Source organism: Zingiber officinale, chromosome 10B (genome assembly GCF_018446385.1).
Source record: "Zingiber officinale cultivar Zhangliang chromosome 10B, Zo_v1.1, whole genome shotgun sequence".
In the NCBI taxonomy this organism is placed as follows: Eukaryota; Viridiplantae; Streptophyta; class Magnoliopsida; order Zingiberales; family Zingiberaceae; genus Zingiber; species Zingiber officinale.
Window position 1 is genome coordinate 70918780 of NC_056005.1, and position 7945 is coordinate 70926724.

The following is a 7945-nucleotide window of genomic DNA, read 5'->3' on the forward strand; positions in this document are numbered from 1 at the left end:
TTTATCTATGTTAAAATGTTTGGTAGAACTTAGATTCATGAGTATTCGGCCATGGTAGAACTAAGGGCCTAGGAGGGCTTTAATTTAAAACTAAGTATGCCAAGATCTCCTTAAGATAAGACATGAAACTATTATGATATGCCCATGATTATATGTTAAGTTAAACTCTAATTCATATCCATGAAGTTTCGGTTAGGTTTGGATTTTTTTTTAAAGCCTAGGAGAATTTAAAGCAAATCTAAGATGCTCATGATCTCCTTGATGAAATGTTATGTAGCTAATCCAATGTACTTATGTTTATTGTTGTATGGAAATTAAATCCATGCTCTATATCATTCGGCCACTTCATGATTTAGGGCTTAGGGAACTTAAAACCTAACTCAACCATGCTCATGTTATTCCTTGATATATTTGCTATGAAAGTTGCTTAAGGTTCTCATGCTTTTAGGACACTTGAACCTAAATTTTAAGTCCTATAACATTCGGCCATTACATGATGAAGGACTTAGGGAACTTAAAACCTAACTCAACCATGCTCATGTTATTCCTTGATATATTTGCTATGAAAGTTGCTTAAGGTTCTCATGCTTTTAGGACACTTGAACCTAAATTTTAAGTCCTATAACATTCGGCCATTGCTTGATGAAGGACTTAGGAATCTTAGAACCTAACTCAACTATGCTCATGTTATTCCTTGATATTTTTGCTATGAAAGTTGTTTAAGGTTCTCATGCTTTTAGGACACTTGAACCTAAATTTTAAGTCCTATAACATTCGGCCATTACATGATGAAGGACTTAGGAAACTTAGAACCTAACTCAACCATGCTCATGTTATTCCTTGATATATTGGCTATGAAAGTTGTTTAAGGTTCTCATGCTTTTAGGGCACTTAAACCCTAATTTTAAGCCCTACAAGTTTTGGCCACTTCATGATTTAGGGCTTAGGAAACTTAGAACCTAACTCAACTATGCTCATGTTATTCCTTGATATTTTTGCTATGAAAGTTGTTTAGGGTTCACAAGCTTGAATGATAGTTTTTAACCCAATGTATGCTTGATAAGTTTCGGCCATGATAAGTTGCAAGTTTAAGTAAACTAGAACTCTACCTAAACTTTCTCATGATAGTTCTTATGGTATAAGAAATGGTGCTTACTTAGGGTTCACATGTTGGGATGAAGTTTTACCATGATTTTGAGATTTCTATGCTTCTATGTTTAATTATGCACACTTATGATCTAAACATGATGGAAACCCTTATGCTATGGTGTGTATTATTTATGAAGCTATGTGCAAATTTATCCATGATATATGTGATGAGTTGTGTGCCCAATTTATGCATGAAATATATGATGTGTTGTGTGCCCAATTTTATGCATAAAATATATGATGTGTTGTGTGCCCAAATCTTTACATACCATCATGATGAGCTGTGTGCCCAAAAGTCTATATGGTATGATATGGTAAGTGACACGATGTACAAGAAAAGATAAGAACCATGATATGTAAAAACATGCTATTTTACTTTATGTATGGCTTGTTGGTGTCGGCCTTTTTGCATGTCACAAGGCTCACCAAATTAATAAAGATTGGAACTCAACTAAACTAAATGAAACACGTGTCGTAGTAAGGAGTCCCATGTCGTATTTTTCCAAAGAGCACTAGTAAGTGTGTATGAATTCTAGAATTGGTTCCAATCAAAATCTAATTCCAACTAGGTCAAGAATAGCATCAAAGAGAATTCATTCTCATCTAAACATGATCCATTTCCTCCTCATCAAATAGGACACAATTAAATTCAGATTTAACACATCATTTAGTCAAATGAATCAATCACCATATATCCAATTAACAATCACAGAACTTAAGATACAATAACTGAAATAAGAAATCAACATTTAAAGCTTGAAACCAAACAATTCTTGCATGAATCGAGCTAACATTCAACTCCGAATCACACTCATAGATCAATAATTCATTCACTCCTCAAATTTGCATCATTGAAACTAATCCATTAATTAGCAAAACTTCAATTCACAACCTCAATCAAGAAGGTTAACAGAGGTATCAATGTTAAGACTAAGTGGTTCTTTCATCATTTTAATTCAATCACTATCACAACAAATCCAAACATAGAACAAATATTTTCTGAATTGAAGACTAAAAACTAAACACAGAAATACCAAATTCAAATCAAAAGTCAGATTGCAAACTCAGTTAGAAGTTAAACAGGACTAGGATTGCAATAAGAAAAATAGAAATGGAATTGCAGTAAACTGAAACAAGGAAGAAATGGTAAGGAAACTATCAGATCTGATGATCTGAGCAATTCAAACACAATTCAAATACTAAAACAAAGAAATCTAAACCTTAAGCATTCCTCAAACCGGATCCAAGCTCAAACTCCTCCAATCTGCTGTAACACAAACAGAAATGCTCTCGGAAACCTCCTTAAGCATTCAACAACCAATTTCTGAGCTTCCAGCTATTACCAGGTGATGATCACAGCATCTTGGAAACCTCCCTTCTGCTCACATTTCTCTGATAACCTCACCAGCCGAAGAACAGAGCTCAGGATCTGTGAAGTTGCAAACCAGATCAACCGGCCAAATTGACCCAGGTTTGCTGCGGCATGGCAATCGGAAAACGTCCAGAAGCATCTGAGAAACCTCTCTTCAAGCTCTGGTGGAAGCGAATAACGCCGATCAGGAGACCTCCTCAACCGGGTATGCGGCAATGAAAAAGATCCCAAATCGCAATCGGGAGACCTCCTTCAAGCTCTCTGATCACCGGAAGATGAACGCCGGCAGCTGAAGATCGTCATTGGTGAAGAAACCAAGCTCTCGGATCTGGAACGTGGAATGGGAACTCGGCCGCCGCAAGGAAGAAGACGATGACACTGTAGCGGAAATCACGAAGCCGAGCCCACTGGGTACTGTAGCTTCTCGGGGTTTTTAAATCATCTTCAATCTGATTGGACGGCTCAGAATCATAGGATCTTGATTAACGGTGGAAAATAGCCTAAAATCTGATCCAACAGTACCGATCTTCATCTATGGTCCAGATCTACTCCTCATTAGGTTGGATGAGCCGGATATTCAACGGATGGCTCAGATCTACTTGATCTTCAATGGACGGTCCAGAATGCTCCAAGGCTTGATCGCCTCGTTAAGCCCTTGATTTGAGCCCAAATGCGGTCTGATCTGATCGGGTCCATGACTCTTTTGATGCCTAAAAAATAATAAACAAATATTAGCATCAAATACCATGAAATTAGGCTAAATTACAATTAGGTCTAAATTCAAATGCAATTTATGAAATGCAATCTAAATGTGAGATTATGCTGTGAATAATCCAATAAAAACATGCATTATGAATTAAAATAATGTAGCAAAATCATGGTTATCAAATCCCCCACACTTAGCCTTGGACGTCCCGTGCAAGTCAATAAAACCTAAAATCATCTCCATACAAATTCCCTACCAATACCTAGAATATGGTAAAAAGAATTTAACTACGATCATTTTAAAGATCACAAACAATCATGAATACAATCCAAACAATAATCAGTAGGTATGGTAGTTTCAATCCAATTGAAAAATTAAGCAAGATGCAATCTCACAAGGGATTTACCTATTCTATCTCTCACACTCAAAATATGTATTAGTGGAGCTCACTCAATGCAACTCACAACATTTCACTACCATAAGCTTGCTTAGTGTCTAATTCTCCACCACTATAAACATAGCATACATGAATCAAAAGGAATTTATCATGAATAATTGAAATGGAAGCAAGAAGAACAATTGAAGTGAATGAAAATGGCAAAAGAAAAGTATTTAATGAAGAAAATGAGAAGATAAGAGTATTGGAGGAATATACTTGATGAGTTGACCAATTTAATGTATAAAGAGATGAATACCATTTGTTATTACCACTTCAAAGTATCAAGCTAACCCCTCCTTCAATTTGAATGCAAACATAGAATCTTGATACTCTATCTCCAACTTTGATACTCTCTTGAATGTGCCATTTTTTCAATTTTTTTTTTTTCTATTTTCCACTTCAATTTCAACATTTGGAACTAAAACAATTCAATATCACCTTATGGAAAAAGAGCTCCCTCCCCCACACTTAAAGTATTGTCTGTCTCGGACAATGAAACATATTATGACACTCTTCTAACCACTTCTTATGTCTTCCTTCATTGATTCTGCAGTTCCTTTTCTTCTTCTTATTTCCTATTCTCTGTTTTTGTAAATGTAAATGGACTCTGGTATTGTAATCTGCTAGATCAGAATCAAATCCAGCAATTGATACAAAACAGTTTCTGAATTCATTAGCTGTATATGCATCTCTATTGAATTGTTGGAAAACGAAATCAAGCTTCATTAATCACCTACAGCAGCCCTTTTACATCAGATTCTAAACCAATCTCTGGTATCCAGATTAAGCAACCACATTATCAGATTTCGACATCAAACTTGTAATTGTTGATACATTAACTTCATCTCTGTAGAAGTACATGTCACAGAAATCAAAGAAATCACACCACTGCACATCATTTGCAAATTCAACTAGGCATTTACAGGAATCACAGCTATTGAATTCCACATTTCATCCACAGCAATAACAATCATTCTGTTGAAAATTTTCTACTGCAAAGAAACTGGATAATTCCATAAATCTATTCCATTGTCTATGCATGCTTTAAATCATATCAGATGAATGCCAATGATCAACCATAATTGCAAGCTAAACATGTTGAGAAACAAAAATAAACCTTTCAACCATAAAAACTGATCAGCAGCAGATAATGTATTTCTTAAAGCACTGCATTTCTGGAATCTGAAATCCAATGCAAGCTCTTAAATTAAGAGCTTCAGTTTAGGAATTTGTAACTTGGTATCAAAATTTGGTGTGTAAAGAGATAGAAATTCAACAGCACTGCCCTATCACAATTTGAGTAAGAATTGATACATGAACTTAGACACTTGATTCTAAATCTGGAAATACAGCATCACAACAATTAACAGCCCTTAACAGGTTAATTAAGTACAAGTTCAGAATAAGCATTTCCAGCACTTTGATAACCGATTCTGAACTCATCTCCTGTATATATTTTCATTTATGCACTACTCCAACTCTTCAATTATTGGAAATCTGCACCAAGAAATGGGCACTCCACAGATTTGAACTTGGCACATATAATTGGCACATTGAACTTGCATCCATTTATCAGCAATTGCAATTTGCTTTCAGAATTCAGATTCTCTTCCAGTAGATTGTTAATTCCTGTTTTCTGTTCGTGTCATTATTTTTCTGACAAGGAGCAGCACTAAGGCTTGGCATCTACTGAATTTTCTGCAGCTTGCACAGAATTCCAGCAATTAATTTAGTTGCAGCTTCCATATTTCAGAATTTACTGTCAATTCAAACTTAAATCTGTAGAACACTTGAACAATTAGAAACATTGTTACTTCAATCTTCATCAAAATTTTGATTGATTCAAATATTGATCCCTTTCAACTCATTTGCTGGTTATAAAAGGAAAGTTGAAATTCTGTAAATTCCAAGCTGTAGCAGTGTGCAACTCAATTCCAACAGCCTTCCATATCTGTTTCAGCTTCTGCATTTTTTTTTTCTGAGTATCCAGTTGCTGCAATTTCAGTAATCAGAAAATAATTTCAGCACAGATTTGCACTTCTCAATTTCCAGCTTATCTTCCTGCATATTCCAGTTTCTAGCCCACTGCATCTTTCAGTAATTTGATGCAAAATTACCATTTGTTTCTTCACACTTGAAAACTTCACCAGATCTTCTCCTTTTCTTGATACAGCTTCTAAATTTTTGATACACTTTGATACCAAGTCCCTACACTTCTCATGTGCTGCAATTTCCCAGCTCCTTTTCCAACTGTACACTGTCCTCTTTCATGCATCCTCCACTTCTGTATATTTCTTGTTGCATTTAACCTACAGCCAGTCCTAACCACAATCTCTTTCAATTGCACAGGTTTTGAACTCTGCAAATTCAGAAATTCAGAATTCAGATTCTAAATTGTTGAAAATTGCTATAGCTGTCTATAAAATTTTATATCTGATGAACAACTGTTTGAACTTCTTGTATCTTCATTTGAACTTGCATAAAGCTCAATGAAGGTGATTGATCAGATTCTCCAACAGTTAGTTACATTTAACTCTTGCACTTAAGTAAACTCAGCTCCACAATTCCCAGATTTACATAACAGAATCTGATTTTAGAATTCAGAACATGTGACTCTCATTTCCATTCAGCTTCCATTGCATTGAAACTAAGCTTAAAGTAGCCTATCAATAACTATTCAAAATTGAATTTTTACAGTTCTGAATTCACAGTTTTCAAAGCTCTAGAATTTGATTCAAGCATCAAATTTAAGGAAATTGCAGATCTTCACAATTGCACCAAATCAGTAACTCCTCTTCTTTCCCACTCTTGTGTCAATCTTTGCTCTTCCTCCTATTCAAACAGCTCAAAGATCAAAACTGAAAACATATATGAATCTGATTCTGAATTCTGTATTCTGGGAACAGATTGGAATTGGCACATCTGCATTCTGTCTCCATTTCTGTTAACTCAGTTTCCCTTTTCCAGAATTTTTGATCAATTGAATGCAGATTGGAAGCTTATTCTTGCTACATAATGGAAAATACTAAAATCCATTTAGCAATCCAGCTAATCCTGAATCTTCAGTTTCAGAAATTAGGGAATGCAAGCATCAGCCAACAGCTTGTATAATCAATTAAGAAAGTCATCAACAGCAGATTTTAATTTGCTGACAGACATCTGCATTTCCTAGCTTCTGCATTCTTCTCTGATATGATTTCTGATAAACAGCTGGTTCCAACTTGATACCACTTTTAAATCTAAATTCTGTTTGCTTCATGCTACACTTACAGCCTTTTACCTTTTACCACTATTCCTTCATGTGTATTAAACACTTGTTCCTTGGTTGGATGGAAAATGATTTCATCTATGTGATCTATGCAACAACTTCCATTTCCATAAGCATTTCCTTTTCTTCCACGGACTTCTATAGCTATAAGTAATTGTTTCTACTTCTGAGCCATAGCTTTTGAGAACTCTGTCTAGTAAATTCGTATAAGACATAGAGACACAAAGGCACCATTTGTTACTGTAAATCTCAAAGCTTCACTTAAACTTCTCACTTGTTTAAATGATATACTTGATTTTTGATACACTTTTGGCACAAAATCCTTCATTTCTTCAAACTTCTTGCTCAAAATTCAGCTCGAGTTTAACTTCCACATGCTGCAATTACCGTCCAAAACCCAAACTGCAGAATTGTTTTAACTTCCAGTTTCAGCTTTATGTTTCTGTTTGGTATCAAATTCCCTGTCTAAAAATCTTGTAAACTCTGAAAAAGGAAGATAACCATTAATCAATGCTTGAATATCAGCATGGATTTCAAATTTTCCATGAATAACTGGATTTTCCAAAGTGGCACAGAATATTGGTTAATATTCAGCATTGAACAGCTTCATTTTATCAACTCAGCAGCTAGATATTTCCAGAATTTAGTTGTTTTCTTTCTGATCACCTTGATCTTTAATTCCTCTAGGTTCCCTCATTAGGCCTCTAATTAATGCCAACTTTGAATTTCATAGTTTTCTTATCAGAACACTCAAATTGGACCAGCCACCAACATTTCAGCAATTGTATTAATTACTGCATTATCAGATTGGGTTAAACTCTTTGTATTCCTTCAACATTTTCTCCATCTACACTGTTATGGTATCAAGTAACCGAAATTGTCTTCATTTCTTTAAAACTACTGCCTCAATCTGACTGCACAGATCTTCCAGCTTGCTCTCTTCAATTTCCAGAAATGACTGAACATACTCTTGCAATTGATACTTGGCACAAATAGTTCATTATAATGCAT